This window comes from Culex quinquefasciatus, chromosome 2 (genome assembly GCF_015732765.1).
Source record: "Culex quinquefasciatus strain JHB chromosome 2, VPISU_Cqui_1.0_pri_paternal, whole genome shotgun sequence".
NCBI classification, from domain to species: domain Eukaryota; kingdom Metazoa; phylum Arthropoda; class Insecta; order Diptera; family Culicidae; genus Culex; species Culex quinquefasciatus.
The window spans coordinates 163,442,060-163,457,109 of record NC_051862.1 but is presented as its reverse complement, the minus strand read 5'-3'; the positions used below and the strand labels follow the sequence as shown (position 1 = coordinate 163,457,109).

The following is a 15,050-nucleotide window of genomic DNA, read 5'->3' as shown; positions in this document are numbered from 1 at the left end:
GTAAGATGATTGTTGAAATTTTCGATTAGAATGTCCGGTCCAAATTCCCCCCTTATAATAACCGTCCTATCGAACTAAGGGGACGGAAATTGCAAGTGGAGCTGAAATAGAAATCGAAGTTAAATCAATTTACTTTCCTTCACCATTCGAAAGTTACCAAGATGCGGGAATGTTTTTGCAAGGCTGTTGCAAGCAATCGGCGGCAGTAAAGGAAATTTGAACAGTAGACATTAAAATCTACCCTTTACCTTGCCCTTTACAGGGCTCTTAATGATTACGAGATAGTTATTCTAAATTTCCAGAAACAGATTTTCACAGTGGCACAAAAAAATGTGCATCGCAGTAGTCTATTTATTACTTCCTGCCTAATAAGCAATATATTTTAACTGCTTAATTTCAGATAATGGCCAAATGCAACTTTTTATGTCCAGTATCAAAAATCATAAAGTTTGATACCCATATTGCCCCAACTCTTACGGTCCGGCAAATGTCCCCCCATCGGAACATCCGCGGGGCCTCCGGCCACTCCGGATCACTAGCGTGCACAGGGTGGGGCAACATGGGGCAACTGCCCCACCATCCTCAGAAATTTGTTATAAATTTGGTCAGGGGGTGTCCACAAATGACGTATTTTTTCAAAACGTCCATATTATTGCCCCACCTTCCTCAAAGAGCTGGGCACGCTTGTGCTCCGGATTGTGGCCACTACTGCCAAAATGTCAAATTTTATGTCCGGTATCAAAAACCATAAAGTTTGATACCCATATTGCCCCATCCAGGCCTGCAAAATGTTTCCAACCCAGCGTACACATGAAGCAAACCAAAATGTCAGTTCACTGCTAGCATGTGACTGTAAGCCTACTGTGTCCGTTCAACCACTGCCGCCTGACTCGTGCCGGTCGGCTGCTGGAGAATGAGAGACGTGAAAAAATGAGCTACACTCACTCAATTCGTGTCGTATGACTGACTCGTAAAATCCTCTCTAAACACTATTTAGACTATTTTTAAGCAATTGAATGGTTCTAGACTGTGCAAAACACTTAAAACAACCATAACTTATATTCAAAATTACATTTCCACGCATAAATACCAACTTTTTGTGTAAAAACTTGTTTCTTTATGTGTGTGCGTGCAACGTCGAATGAGCGTTGGTCGACTACTGCCTCGCATTGCAGCTGCTCAGTGAGCTAGGGCACTCACGACTGAGTTGGGTTTGTTTATGTCACGGTTTTGCGGTTCAGTGAATGAATCTGAAAAAATCGTGTATGCGTCGCCGATTTTCGCGTCAGGACCCCTGACATTTTCAGCTCTGGCCCCAACTCTTACGGTCCAGCAAATGTCCCCCCATCGGAACATCCGCGGGGCCTCCGGCCACTCCAGATTGTGGCCACTACTGCCGAAATGTCAAATTTCATGTCCAGTATCAAAAACCATAAAGTTTGATACCCATATTGCCCCAACTCTTACGGTCCCGCAAATGTCCCCCCATCGGAACATCCGTGGGGCCTCCGGCCACTCCGGATTGTGGTCACTACTGCCGAAATGTCAAATTTCATGCCTAGTATCAAAAACCATAAAGTTTGATACCCATATTGCCCCAACTCTTACGGTCCGGCAAATGTCCCCCCATTGGAACATCCGCGGGGCCTCCGGCCACTCCGGATTGTGGCCACTACTGCCAAAATGTCAAATTTCATGTCCGGTATCAAAAACCATAAAGTTTGATACCCATATTGCCCCAACTCTTACGGTCCGGCAAATGTCCCCTTATCGGAACATCCCCGGGGCCTCCGGCCACTCCAGGTGGTGGCCACTACTGCCAAAATGTCAAATTTCATGTCCAGTATCAAAATCCCTAAAGTTTGATACCCATATTGCCCCAACTCTTATGGTTCCGCAAATGTCCCCTTATCGGAACATCCCCGGGGCCTCCGGCCACTCCGGATTGTGGTCACTACTGCCGAAACGTCAAATTTCATGTCCGGTATCAAAATCCCTAAAGTTTGATACCCATATTGCCCCAACTCTTACGGTCCAGCAAATGTCCCCTTATCGGAACATCCCCGGGGCCTCCGGCCACTCCAGGTGGTGGCCACTACTGCCAAAATGTCAAATTTCATGTCCAGTATCAAAATCCCTAAAGTTTGATACCCATATTGCCCCAACTCTTACGGTTCGGCAAATGTCCCCCCATCGGAACATCCGCGGGGCCTCCGGCCACTCCGGATTGTGGTCACTACTGCCAAAACGTCAAATTTCATGTCCAGTATCAAAATCCCTAAAGTTTGATACCCATATTGCCCCAACTCTTATAGTTCCGCAAATGTCCCCTTATCGGAACATCTCCGGGGCCTCCGGCCACTCCGGATTGTGGTCACTACTGCCGAAATGACTAATTTCATGTCCAGTATCAAAAACCATAAAGTTTGATACCCATATTGCCCCAACTCTTATGGTCCAGCAAATGTCCCCTTATCGGAACATCCCCGGGGCCTCCGGCCACTCCAGATTGTGGCCACTACTGCCGAAATGTAAAATTTCATGTCCAGTATCAAAATCCCTAAAGTTTGATACCCATATTGCCCCAACTCTTACGGTTCGGCAAATGTCCCCTTATCGGAACATCCCCGGGGCCTCCGGCCACTCCAGGTGGTGGCCACTACTGCCAAAATGTCAAATTTCATGTCCAGTATCAAAATCCCTAAAGTTTGATACCCATATTGCCCTAACTCTTATGGTTCCAAATGTCCCCTTATCAACATCCCAGGGCCTCCGGCCACTCCGGATTGTGGTCACTACTGCCGAAATGTCAAATTTCATGTCCGGTATCAAAATCCCTAAAGTTTGATACCCATATTGCCCCAACTCTTACGGTCCAGCAAATGTCCCCTTATCGGAACATCCCCTGGCCTCCGGCCACTCCAGGTGGCCACTACTGCCAAAATGTCAAATTTCATGTCCAGTATCAAAATCCCTAAAGTTTGATACCCATATTGTTCACTCTTACGGTTCGGCAAATGTCCCCCATCGGAACATCCCTTGGCCCCTGGCCACTCCGGATTGTGGTCACTACTGCCGAAACGTCAAATTTCATGTCCAGTATCAAAATCCCTAAAGTTTGATACCCATATTGCCCCAACTCTTATGATTCCGCAAATGTCCCCTTATCGGAACATCCCCGGGGCCTCCGGCCACTCCAGGTGGTGGCCACTACTGCCAAAATGTCAAATTTCATGTCCCGTATCAAAATCCCTAAAGTTTGATACCCATATTGCCCCAACTTTTACGGTTCGGCAAATGTCCCCTCATCGGAACATCCGCGAGGCCTCCGGCCACTCCGGATTGTGGTCACTACTGCCGAAACGTCAAATTTCATGTCCAGTATCAAAATCCCTAAACTTTGATACCCATATTGCCCCAACTCTTATGGTTCCGCAAATGTCCCCTTATCGGAACATCCCCGGGGCCTCCGGCCACTCCAGGTGATGGCCACTACTGCCAAAATGTCAAATTTCATGTCCAGTATCAAAATCCCTAAAGTTTGATACCCATATTGCCCCAACTTTTACGGTTCGGCAAATGTCCTTTCATCGGAACATCCGCGAGGGGCCTCCGCGACCCGGATTGTCCCAATGACTGACCAGTCATCTAACTCCTGCTACCAATACCAGGCCATCTGCTCTGAAACTGCTGATGTCCAAAAATAATTGAATCTTTGGACCAATCTGTTTAGTTTTGTCACTGCCCACGATCCTAAAAAATGGAGGAGGAGTGAGATTTTGCATAAACCAAGTCTCTGATTTTAACATCACCTGTTCATCTAAGAGGGAATTTTGCCAAAAATTTGATTTGACAATGTATGAAACTACACAAAGACATTTATTTTAAAAAAATTATAACCAGTTTTTGAGGTCTCGATTAAAACTTGAAATCAATAAGGGGTAAGCAAAAAAGTTACTAAAACTTTGCAGTGATAAAGTTTTGTTTGAAAAGACCATATCATAGAATTAGTGCATGAAAATTTAAAAAGAAATCATGAAAATTAAAAACAACCCTAAATTTTAAACAAAAAAATAAATTAATTATTTTTTTGAAATTTATCTTTGTTTCTTTCTAAAATCAAGGTAATGAACTAACACTAGTTTATTTATTGATAGACACAAAAAAACATTTAAAAACTTAACTTGAAAGAACCTAAAAAAATAATATTTTTCAACTTTTATCAAACTTTTGTTCCCCGCCACCATGAAGTCAGATCTAAAAGGTTATTATAATTTAGAAAGAATTGATCTGTAAAAGTGAAAATCAACGTAAAAATCACTAGACATTTTAAGGTCTCAAAAGCCTAGGTTGTAAACACACTTTGAACTACAAAACCACTTATTTAAACAAATATAAAGCTTTTTTTGTCATAAAATTAAAAATTTGATCTAATTTTATTTAAAAAGAATTTTAAAATATATAAACCTTGTAAATGAAACATTTTTTTATGAACATAAGTTAAAAGTCGCCTTCAGCGAATTGACCATATAAAATTAAAGAATAGCACCAAAGGTTTTATGGTCTGACTCTGTCCTAAGGTTGGTGGGGCAAGCAAAAATGCTAACCACTAGGCCATGACGACTTGGTGAGCATGGACAGGAAATAGGAATACTGTTACAGATAGCGAGTTGTGGCGCTATAACCACGGCAAATAGTGTCCAGGGCATTCGTGGAAATACAATGTCCCATCCCAGAGGGTCTCGGAGTACCAAACCTTCTTAGCATAGGGGGATGGCGTCGCTATTTTTAGACCACGTTTTCCACTTTTTCGCATCGAAACGGACTACTTTATCGACTCCATTTTGCTGGGCGAGATAGGACGCCGTCTATTTTTAGACGATGACTCAGCCCTTTTCCACTCTTGCACTTTAAAAAACCAGATGGCAGCACGATGTAACGCCACGTCCCTATGGTGCTCCCAACGAATACAACCGACATCTCGGAGCGTATGGTGATGTGTCCCCACGCTTCTTCCTCCCCTGTCGATTCAGAATTGTGTTGTTATTCGAACACCCCTGCGCTCAATCTCAACCCAATTACGAATCATCTTTGCGATTCGGCTTTACGCAGTAGGTCTGGCCGCTTTAACGCTTGTGATGTTTCAATGCATTTCAATGCAATAGCACACTACAAATGTTAATAAATGACAAGAAGAGTGCTAGGCGTCATCTAACCTAAGGCACTCTCCAGGATCCTTTCAAAAGATTGGCTGCGCTAGGGTCTGATTAGATTAGATTAGACTAAAACAGAATTATTTATTTTTAATTTTAATTCTGGGAAATGGATTTTTTGTTAAAAGGTTAATTAAAACAAATCTTTCCTTGTACCAACTATTTTTCTGAATAGTGTTCATCAATACCTACAACTTTGCCGAAGAAACCAAAGAGCGATAATCTACGAAATTCAAGACGAAATTGGTCTTTTTTGGCATTTTTTTATTTAATCCGGCTGAAACTTTTTTGGTGCCTTCGGTATGCCCAAAGAAGCCATTTTGCATTATTAGTTTGTCCATATAATTTTCCATACACAATTGACACAAAAAATATTTTTGAAATTTCAAAAATCTGTTTCTTTTGAAGGATTTTTTTGATCGATTTGGTGTCTTCGGCAAAGTTGCAGGTATGGATAAGGACTACACTGAAAAAAGTGATACACGGTAAAAAATTGATTTCACGTTTTATCACTGGGTATTTCTCTACCAACTCACACGAAATCCGGAAAAGTTCCCTTTTCGATTTGCGTGAAACTTTGTCCTAAGTGGTAACTTTTGTCCCTGATCACGAATCCGAGGTCCGCTTTTTGATATCTCGTGACGGAGGGGCGGTACGACCCCTTCCATTTTTAAACATGCGAAAAAAGAGGTGTTTTTCAATAATTTGTAGCCTGAAACGGCGATGAGATAGAAATTTGATGTCAAAAGGACTTTTATGTAAAATTAGACGCCCGATTTGATGGCGTACTCAGATTTCCGAAAAAAAATATTTTTCATCGAAAAAAAAAAACACTAAAAAAGTTTTAAAAACTCTGCCATTTTCCGTTACTTGTCAATAAAATTTTTTGGAACTTGTCATTTTAAGGGAAATTTAATGTATCGAATCAACATTGACCCAGAAGTGTAGAACAATATTTTCATTTTAAAATTTCGTGTCTTTTGTAACTTTGCAGGGGTTTTTTTAGAGTGTAACAATGTTCTACAAAGTTGTAGAGCAGACAATCACAAAAATGTTGATATATAAACATAAGGGGTTTGCTTCTAAACATTATGAGATATTCATTTTATTTAAATTAGTGCCCATGTTTGCCCATTTTTGAAAAAAAAAGTTTTGAATAGCTGAGAAAATTCTCTATATTTGGCTTTAAAAACTTTGTTGATACGACCCTTAGTTGCTGAGATATTGCCATGCAAAAATTTAAAAACAGGAAAATTGATGTTTTCTAAGTCTCACCCAAACAACCCTCCATTTTCTTATATATCTCAGCAACTAAAGGTCACTAAAGTTCTTTTTGATTGCAAATTTAATTTTACACCGAAAAATAAAATTGAAAAATTTTTGCGACCAATATTTTGACTTTTTTAGAACATTAGTATTGATTAAAATAATCATAACTCGGTCAAAGATTTTTTACCGTTCTGGAAATTTCGGAAAAATTTTTCCACAGTTTAAAAAAAATGATTTTTGAAAAATTTAACCGAAATTCGAATTTATCATCATTTTCACTGCATAGATAACATCTAATGAGATCACTTTGACACTCAAAAATTTGTCTCCAAAAATATTCCCACTAAAATTCCTCGTTCACTTGCACTTGCTATATCGTAGCTGCTTCAAATCATCCATTTAGCACGCATACCTACAAATAAACCCCACAATTTCGTCACAATCCACCTTCTGCGCTCTTTATTAAGGCATTCCTCAAAAAGCAGATTATAGAGGGGGCCCAAATCGCGTCCCACCGGCGTTGTCGAGTTCGCCGTTGATGATGTCTTTCAACAACAGTGGAAGACGACGACAACGACGAAACCAAGCGATTCTAAAAATACACCGCTCTCCCCCTCCTCACTGTACCGTTTACTGTTGTGCTGATGTTGTGTACTTTGCTTCTTTTTTTTTCATTTGCAGAGTGTCCATCCCCGACTCGACAACGACAACACGACTCAACGAAGCAGCAGTAGAAGCACAGCAGACTTGCCGTGAAGAGAGCGAGATATTCAGCGCAGCTTTATCAGTCGTCGTCGGACATCGCCGTGGTTATTGTTGTTGGGAGTCACCGGTGACCTTCCTATAACCGAGTGTTGATCGTTTCATAAGGTTCCAAAAGGTTGTACGAGAAAGAAGAAACTACAGAAGAGAAGATTGTGCCAAATTGAGATAAGTGTTGATCGAAGAAATTCTCAGAATTGTGGATGAAAATAGCACGGTTGTTGTCAACAGTCAAGTCAGTGAAGGCCATAAAAATCTACCGAGAAGAAGCAAGATCGGCAAGATCATCAAACCAAACGTGAAGAATCGTCAGCGAGTGAGTTGAAGAAGAAACGGAAACAGTCTAGTCAAACCGCAGTCAGTGTGTTCAAAAGAATCCGAAGTTCGGCCGAAACCAAGTCAAGTCTCGCGGAGAAGAATTTGATTAGTGAATTAGGTCAAGGAGAAGACCTGATCGTAGCGAGGTTTGTCTGTCTAATCTTAAGTGTGTACGGGGGGAAGAACAGCAGAGATCAGCGCAGCGAGTCAGTGATCATGCAATGAGTTCGCTATACCGTTGAACGCAGGTGGATCAACTCTACGGTTGACCTTGAAGTCCGCGCAACCAAGAGGTCACACAGCTTGAGATCAACTGATCGGTGATACCGGATCCATCTCGGACTACCCAAAAGACGCTAATCTACCTCTAATCAAGGAAGCAAACATCAAAGCGAAAGTCAAACAAATTCGATCGCAGTTCGTTGATCAAGTGCCAATTTCTGTGTACCAACTGGTAGCTAGATGTTTATGATCACGTTCATTCATCACCACCTTCTGAAACCAGCCGGTATCGGAATGAGCGCAACAAGTGGTCGTGCCGGTGGTGAATTTGGGAGCTGATTATAGTGTTTGTGAAGGCCTGTGCGCGATCAACGCGAGAGAGGGTGGTGAATTTGTTGAAACTTCGCTTTGATGTATTGGTGTGCTGGAGCTGACCTCTGCTGTTTGAGTGTGTGTGAGTGAGGGCGGTGGTTTGAGTGTGTGAGTAGGAAGTTTGTTAGTGGTGGTGCCAATATTTGCAAGCAGCGATACATCAGCTGTTTTGAATGTTTTCAAAGACGGCGAGCGCACGTGAAGATAATGGGTGCAGTGTTGCTAAAAAACTTGTACAGTCCAAACTCGATCCGAAGGCATCGGAAAAAAAATAACTTCGGATAGTCAAAAATTCGGATAATCGAATCAAGATTTTTTTTTCACTTTCTTATTTTTGATTGACGAGATTAAGTATGACCCCAAACTATTTTAAAGTGATTTATAATTTTTGTATCCAAGATGGCGGTGAAAAAGTATTGAAAAATGCAACAATGATCACATTTAGTTCAGTTTCTCTTGATTCTTGTCGTTTTATATCCGAAACATTTTTGGGTTTTATTAAGACAGTGACAGACGACTATTCAGTTACAAATTTCTAAGACCACTTGAATGTTGTGCACGAGGTGTTCTTGGTAGTTAAGTTCAACAAAATTAACAAACATCCTTGAAAAGTTTTTGTGATATACACTCATAACGAATGACAGTGTTGTCATATCTGCATTACATACTCCTTATTCGAAAGTTCGTCTGGGCATTTTTTAATTTAATTTTAGATAGTAATAGTTTAACGGTGGAATATGTCCTCTTTTTAGAAATTTTTTTGCCACAGTATCATTTGTATAAAAAATCCAATTCTGATGTTCAAGAAAAATAGATCAAAGCAAAAAAACAAAAATGTTGATTTGAGCTTAAGAAAAATAATTAGGATTTTTTTATTGGACATACTTAAGGCTACCAACTCTTGCTGAGCAAAAATCCGTACACTTTGCCGATATGCCACCATGGTATAACAAAAACTGTCATTGAATTATTAAGATAAATTAAATTTAATCAATCTTAGAATTAAAAATATAAAACTGTGTCATTTTTACAGCTAACAAATTTCACAAAATGCTATCAGAGTGCTTATAACTTGCACGTTTAAAAGTATTCATAAAATAAACCATGATTTGAATTAAATAATTATGTTCTTCAATTTTGTTTTGTTAAACGTTTAAAAGTTTACGAAATGTCAAGATTGTTTTTACGAATAATATCGCTCTTAGTGTTTTCACGAACACTTTTCCAGAGTTTTTTTTATTGAAAAGGTCCTATAGCATGTGAAACACAACAGTTTATAGGACCTTTAAAAAAACTCTAGATTTGTTAAATGTTCAAATGTTTTCACAAGTTTTAGAATGCTTTTAGAAATGGAATATATTTAGTAAGGAATTTCTAAAATAACAATTCTAGAGTTTTTTTTAAAGGTCCTATCAACATAAGCAAGACAATAGTTTAAAAACTCTAGAATTATTGATAATCAAGTTTGAATTGACGAAAACCCCGGAAAACTCTCCCTTTTTAAATCAAACTCACAGAAACCAAAAATTTCAAACAACAAAACCTTCGACCAAATCGAAAAAGCAATTCAATGATTAAAAAGTTGTTAAAATTCCGTAAAAATCCGTATTATGCGTAAAATTCCCTACAAAAATTCCGGCCTGTTAAAAATCCGCGAAGTGGTTCGAAAATCCGTATGGTAAGGAAAAAATCCGTACAGTTGGTAGCCTTAGACATACTGCACACTGTAGCTTAATATGAATTTTTAAAATTGTTAAATAGATTTATAACTACCCAAACAAGATTTCAGCCATCGGAATCCACGTAGATTTGGTGTTTTTTGTATTTTTATGTAAAAACAGAGGCTTCTTTTTACGCAGTTGAAATGTAGAAAAGTGAAAATTGGAAGGTTTATGAAGTAATTTAACCAAATTTAATGTTTTGGAATTCAGTTTATTCATAAAAAATTATATTCATCATTGTCTGATAATAATTACATTACATATTAAAATTTAGTAAAAATCATAAATATGGTGAAGATTTTGTCTGTTTCCTACAAATATTTCCTACATTTGGGTAAAATTACATCAAAAACAGGTAATTTTACACCTTCAAATTATCAATTCGGCGTATGCTTTATTATGTTATTGTGTGCAGGGAGTAAATTTAAAAATCTTTTGTAGCTGTTACATATTTTGTGTTTTCAATAATTGATTTACAGTTAAAACTTAGTTATAGAGAATTTAAATACAGTTTAAGGACGATTCCATTAATTTCAAACCAGTTTGAGCAGACCTACAACTCATTCGTTTCAATGATGCACGAAAAAAAAAATGAATTTCAAAAAATATATGTTAAAATTAGTTTAAGCTTTAAAATGCAGAATACTTTTGTATCAGTTTTATGAATGATTTTTTATCTGTGGTTTTGACAATGTGCAAAACAATATCTGGCCGGCTCGGCAAAGTCAGAATCTCTTGAAAGAGTAAAAATGCTAACAGGAAATACTGACCGGTTAGGGATTGGTATCGACTTGCGTGTTGGATTTCTATTCCAGAAGTCGTATGTTCAATTCTCGTACCGGGGTGATAAAGCTTAATTTATTTTTATTTCGCTTTAAAATCGCAGCTTGTAATTTTAATTTATTTTGAGAACCACAGATTTATTGATCATAATTTTTTGATATTAGTTATGTTGTGAACATGTTGGAATAATTTTTGCTTCTTTAAATTTAAAAGCGTTTTAATTATTTTTTTCAATATTATAATTCTATTCTAAATTTAAAATTTTTTGAGCGTTCTTTCTAACGTCATGATTCGAAATCCGGACACTTAGTAGCATATCATTTATGTTATAGCTGGCAAAAAATCATGTAATAAGTTGGAAATGTAGAAATATCATCAGGATGTAGTATAAACAGTCAGTTTCAAGAAAATTCATGCAAAATATGTATTTTCTAATAATTTTTCATCAGAATTTGCAAATTAAAATGACTTGTTGTGCTCCGAATCCCGGACACTGATAAAAGCTGATTCGAAATCCGGACACTTTTGCTTCGAATTCCGGACACTCGATTTTACTTATGAATCGCACAAATTTAGACTGAAATATTAGTGAATGGCATTCTTTAGGTCTCAAATAAGCTGTTAACATCAAAACAATCGATAGTTTATATAAAAATTTGCTAGAATTTAAGGAAATCGAAACCAAAAATTTCTGCTTTGCTTTCCGGTGCTTCTAACGCCTATGAAATGTTTCAAGTGAAATGTTTCGCATTTTTGGTAATCTTTTAATTTTATTGTATTTAATTGTTTTGGCATTAACTACAGCGTTCAAACAAACTTTAAATGAAAGTTGATGTTGGAATTCATCAAATAACACAGTTTTGACATTCATAATACGAACTTATATCCAAATAATTGATAAAACAAGATAGAGTGTCCGGGTTTCGAAGCGTCCGGTAATTCGAATCATGACGTTACTCCCATCATTGCCATGCTTTTTCGTTCGAAGTTTCAAATTTAGCTTTCTTGACAATATTTTGACTTATACGAGGAACACGATGGTGATAAAATAAAAAAAAATAAAAATAGAAGAAATTGGTCAAAACAGAATTTTAATACTTAAAACGTTAAAATATTATATTAGGGGGCATTCAAGGTCTAAACTTTTATTTTTATCGAATTCCCTGGTCATTTTTTTCTATAAAATGACTGAATGAAATCTGGAGCAACATTTTTAAGGGGCGTTACGACATTGCTCTTACGGCCTTTCATTACACGCGTTTAAATGGGACGAAAGGCCGTAAGAGCAATGTCGTACCGCCCCTTTCAAATGTTGCTCCAGAAATATAGATCATTTTAACCCGATGATATTTTTCCCCAGAATTGATAACCAGTTTCAGCCTAAAAAGTCATGCTAAAAAAGAGTAGTTTTTGATAGAAAAGTCGTAATTTTATATATTTTTATAAAGGAATTTGAAAAACCTTCTCTACGAGCTCAAAAGAATAAAGATTTGTCAAACTTTTAACTTTTACAATGATGATGAAGCACATACATTTTTATGATTTTTTTATTCGTTTTTTAAAGTTTCAAATAAATTTAACAAAAAATAATACTGGCACCACTGTCTTCGACCTTGTATGAGAGTGTGTATTTGAGTAGCGAGTCGCGAGTCTGGTTTTAATTAATTTGCATATCAACACCAACACAGCAGCAGCAGACGCATCAGTATCGACTCAACACAGTGCCACAATTTAGTGCCGATTAAGCCGAGTATAAATACTTAAATATAAAAGTAGCAGCAGCAGCACCAACAAACAACTTGATACAAAGCCAACAACCGAGCGGTGCATCAAATCAACAAAAACAGTGCAAAGTGCTCCCAGGAAGAACTCGTCGTTGAGGAAAATTGAGAAAAATACGCGTTGCGAAGAACGAAGAATTTAGTGAGTGTTTTAGCGAAGAATTTTGTGGTGCATTTTGTGTAGAATCGACCAAGCCACCCAAAAGTGTTCAAAGTCGCGTGTTTGCGGCTTTTGTTGTTATTTGCCGTTGATAGTAGCTCTCGGAGTAGTGTGTGAAACTGGTTGATCGCGGTCCCACCAACTCATCAACGAGTCACTCGGTCCGATAGTGGTGTCGGGCTTGTGTTGTGTGCAACACAATACGTTTTCAATTAAAAAAAAATTGAGTGCCGCCTCTCGCCCAGCCTCGGTCAACCCGCGGGAAAGGGTGTCGTCGAAGTCAAAGTCGCTGTTGGAACTCATCGAGCATCGAGCAATCGACGAATCGCCGGGGGAACCCAATAAAATATTGTTAAAAACAGCCCACCGATTTCAGTGCGTTTTTCACGCTCCTTCACGTTACACCGCGTCGGGGAGTGTCGCTTTTGGGAAACGGTACGTACTGATTATTAGGTTGGATTACTGGTGGGAATTTAGTGCACGTTCTAGCGGATTGTAGAGGAAGTAGAAATCGAATTTAGCTCTATAGTGCCATATAGGGCTGCAATAGTGCTGACCAAGTGCTAATTTTGCTGATTTTAGTGCTAGATTTGTATTTAAAGACTTTTCTGACGTGCTTTCACGATGTTTAAGCCCATGTCAAGAATATTCGTTTGTGATACCGGAAGACAATGGGTTTCGAAGCAATATCTGGACTTTCAAGTGAATCTGCGTTCAACAATCAATTGACCCAAATCTTGGAAGGTTTCGCAGTGTGGTTGGCGCACGTGCCAAGTGCCGAGTCGTGCGAAATTCCAACGCATCTATCGGAATCTTGCCAGAACGTAGGAGGATATGGACGTTTGGTGGAGGCAGCACGCGATCGATAGTGCACACAGTGCTCACAGTCATATCAGATATTTATTGGCCTAGTTGATTCAATTAAGTTTGCTGACTGAGACGATGATCATACACTTTGAAGTGTGGAACGATGACGCCGATTTTTATGGTTTTTTTATGAAGTTGCGTGCCAATTTGTTGGAGATGTCAACAACCTTTGTGATAAATTTACATCTTTATTTATTATTTTTAATTTTGCAATCTAAAAATAAATTCAATTAGTAATAGGCAATTAGTTGTCACCTTAATCCAGGACAGAAAAAGAAGCGACGATAGCCAGCTTCGATGGTTCAAGTGTCCACGGAACTTCCAGAACACCAGGACCGACTGTTTGAAGTGGCTGGCTGGCAGATTCCGCTGATAAGAGCGAATGGTTTGTTTAAGTTACGTTGTTTGTAGCGTTTGATAGGAGAGAACTTTTAATTGACGGATGGGATTTATAAAATTTTTGTTTTGTTAAGTGACCAATTATGGAAAATTTCAGTTATATAAATTTTAATTGTTGTTTTTTGTATCAATTATATACGATAACAGTTATTTTTTATGAAAAGTTAAAAAATTATCTATCAAAAAAGAGTTCAATTTTAATGCTTAATATCTCTTCAATATTTGAAAGGTCTTTCGAATACTCATTCCAAGTCAGGCCAGAATATCAGAGAAGCAACATCTTAATTTTGATTCAGTTCATTTTTAATATTATTTCATCATTGGAAAGGACTTTGAAAAACCAAAAACCTTCTTAAAATAAACTTTTTCAATTTTTCGGATAATCGTTCTTAATGATAAATTTTGCAGTTCTTAATTGGTGGTTGTTCATACAAGAAATATAGATTTCAATTTATTATTTTATCATACTGTTTCATAAAATAACAACAGAACAAGCAAATAAATTCAACCAAAATTTAAGCAAATTAAAATCAAACTATGAGAAATTACATAAAAAGATAGCTATAAATTAACACAGTTAAAATTAAAATTATCAAATTTAGATGTGTTGTAAGTCTCTAGAATTTAACAAATTTATCGATTCCAATCAAATCTGTGGGCTGATCAGATCATACATATTGGGCATGTAAAAATTCAAAAAAATTGTTCTGGAAGGGATTTTCTGATCGATAAGGTGTCTTCGGGAAAGTAGTAGGCTTTGATTAGGACTTTTATTTTAAAGGGAACAAAAAACATATCTCATTTTTTATTTCTTTTTTTAACAATAACAGTTAAATTACCAATTTTATTTTTATTTTTGCTATTTTTTGTGTTTCAGAGAACAAAAGAGACATCTTTTGAACAAGAGTGTAGGGTTGTGTAAAAAATCAAAAAAAAAAGTCATGCTGAAATTTCAACATATTTTTTTGTTGCACAACCTAATTTGTAATAAAAAATACCAAACTTGTTTTTTTTTTCATTCAACGCATAGTTTTTTTTTGCATTTAAACATATTTTTAAAAGAAAAGAGCCCCTGCATAAATATTTTCAAAATGCTGAGAAAATTTTCACCAATTTTCATACTAAACATTGTCGATCGGAAAGCTTTTTCATGAGATCCACTGCCCCTGATCGCATAAATGTC

At 37.5% G+C, this 15,050-nt stretch overlaps 1 protein-coding gene across 4 annotated transcripts in view; it reads left to right on the top strand.

Annotated features, from left to right (window-relative positions):
* The window catches only part of LOC6037080 (cGMP-dependent protein kinase, isozyme 2 forms cD4/T1/T3A/T3B), a 289,426-nt gene that overhangs the window by 15,441 nt on the left and 258,935 nt on the right, over nt 1-15,050 (top strand). For 3 of the 4 annotated variants that reach the window (XM_038255436.1, XM_038255435.1, XM_038255434.1), the window contains exons 3-4: nt 7,164-7,708; nt 12,349-13,036. The gene's annotated coding sequence lies outside the window, so the exon portion shown is untranslated. The remainder of the gene's footprint in view (nt 1-7,163; nt 7,709-12,348; nt 13,037-15,050) is intronic. The other variant, XM_038255437.1, reaches the window with a different exon arrangement.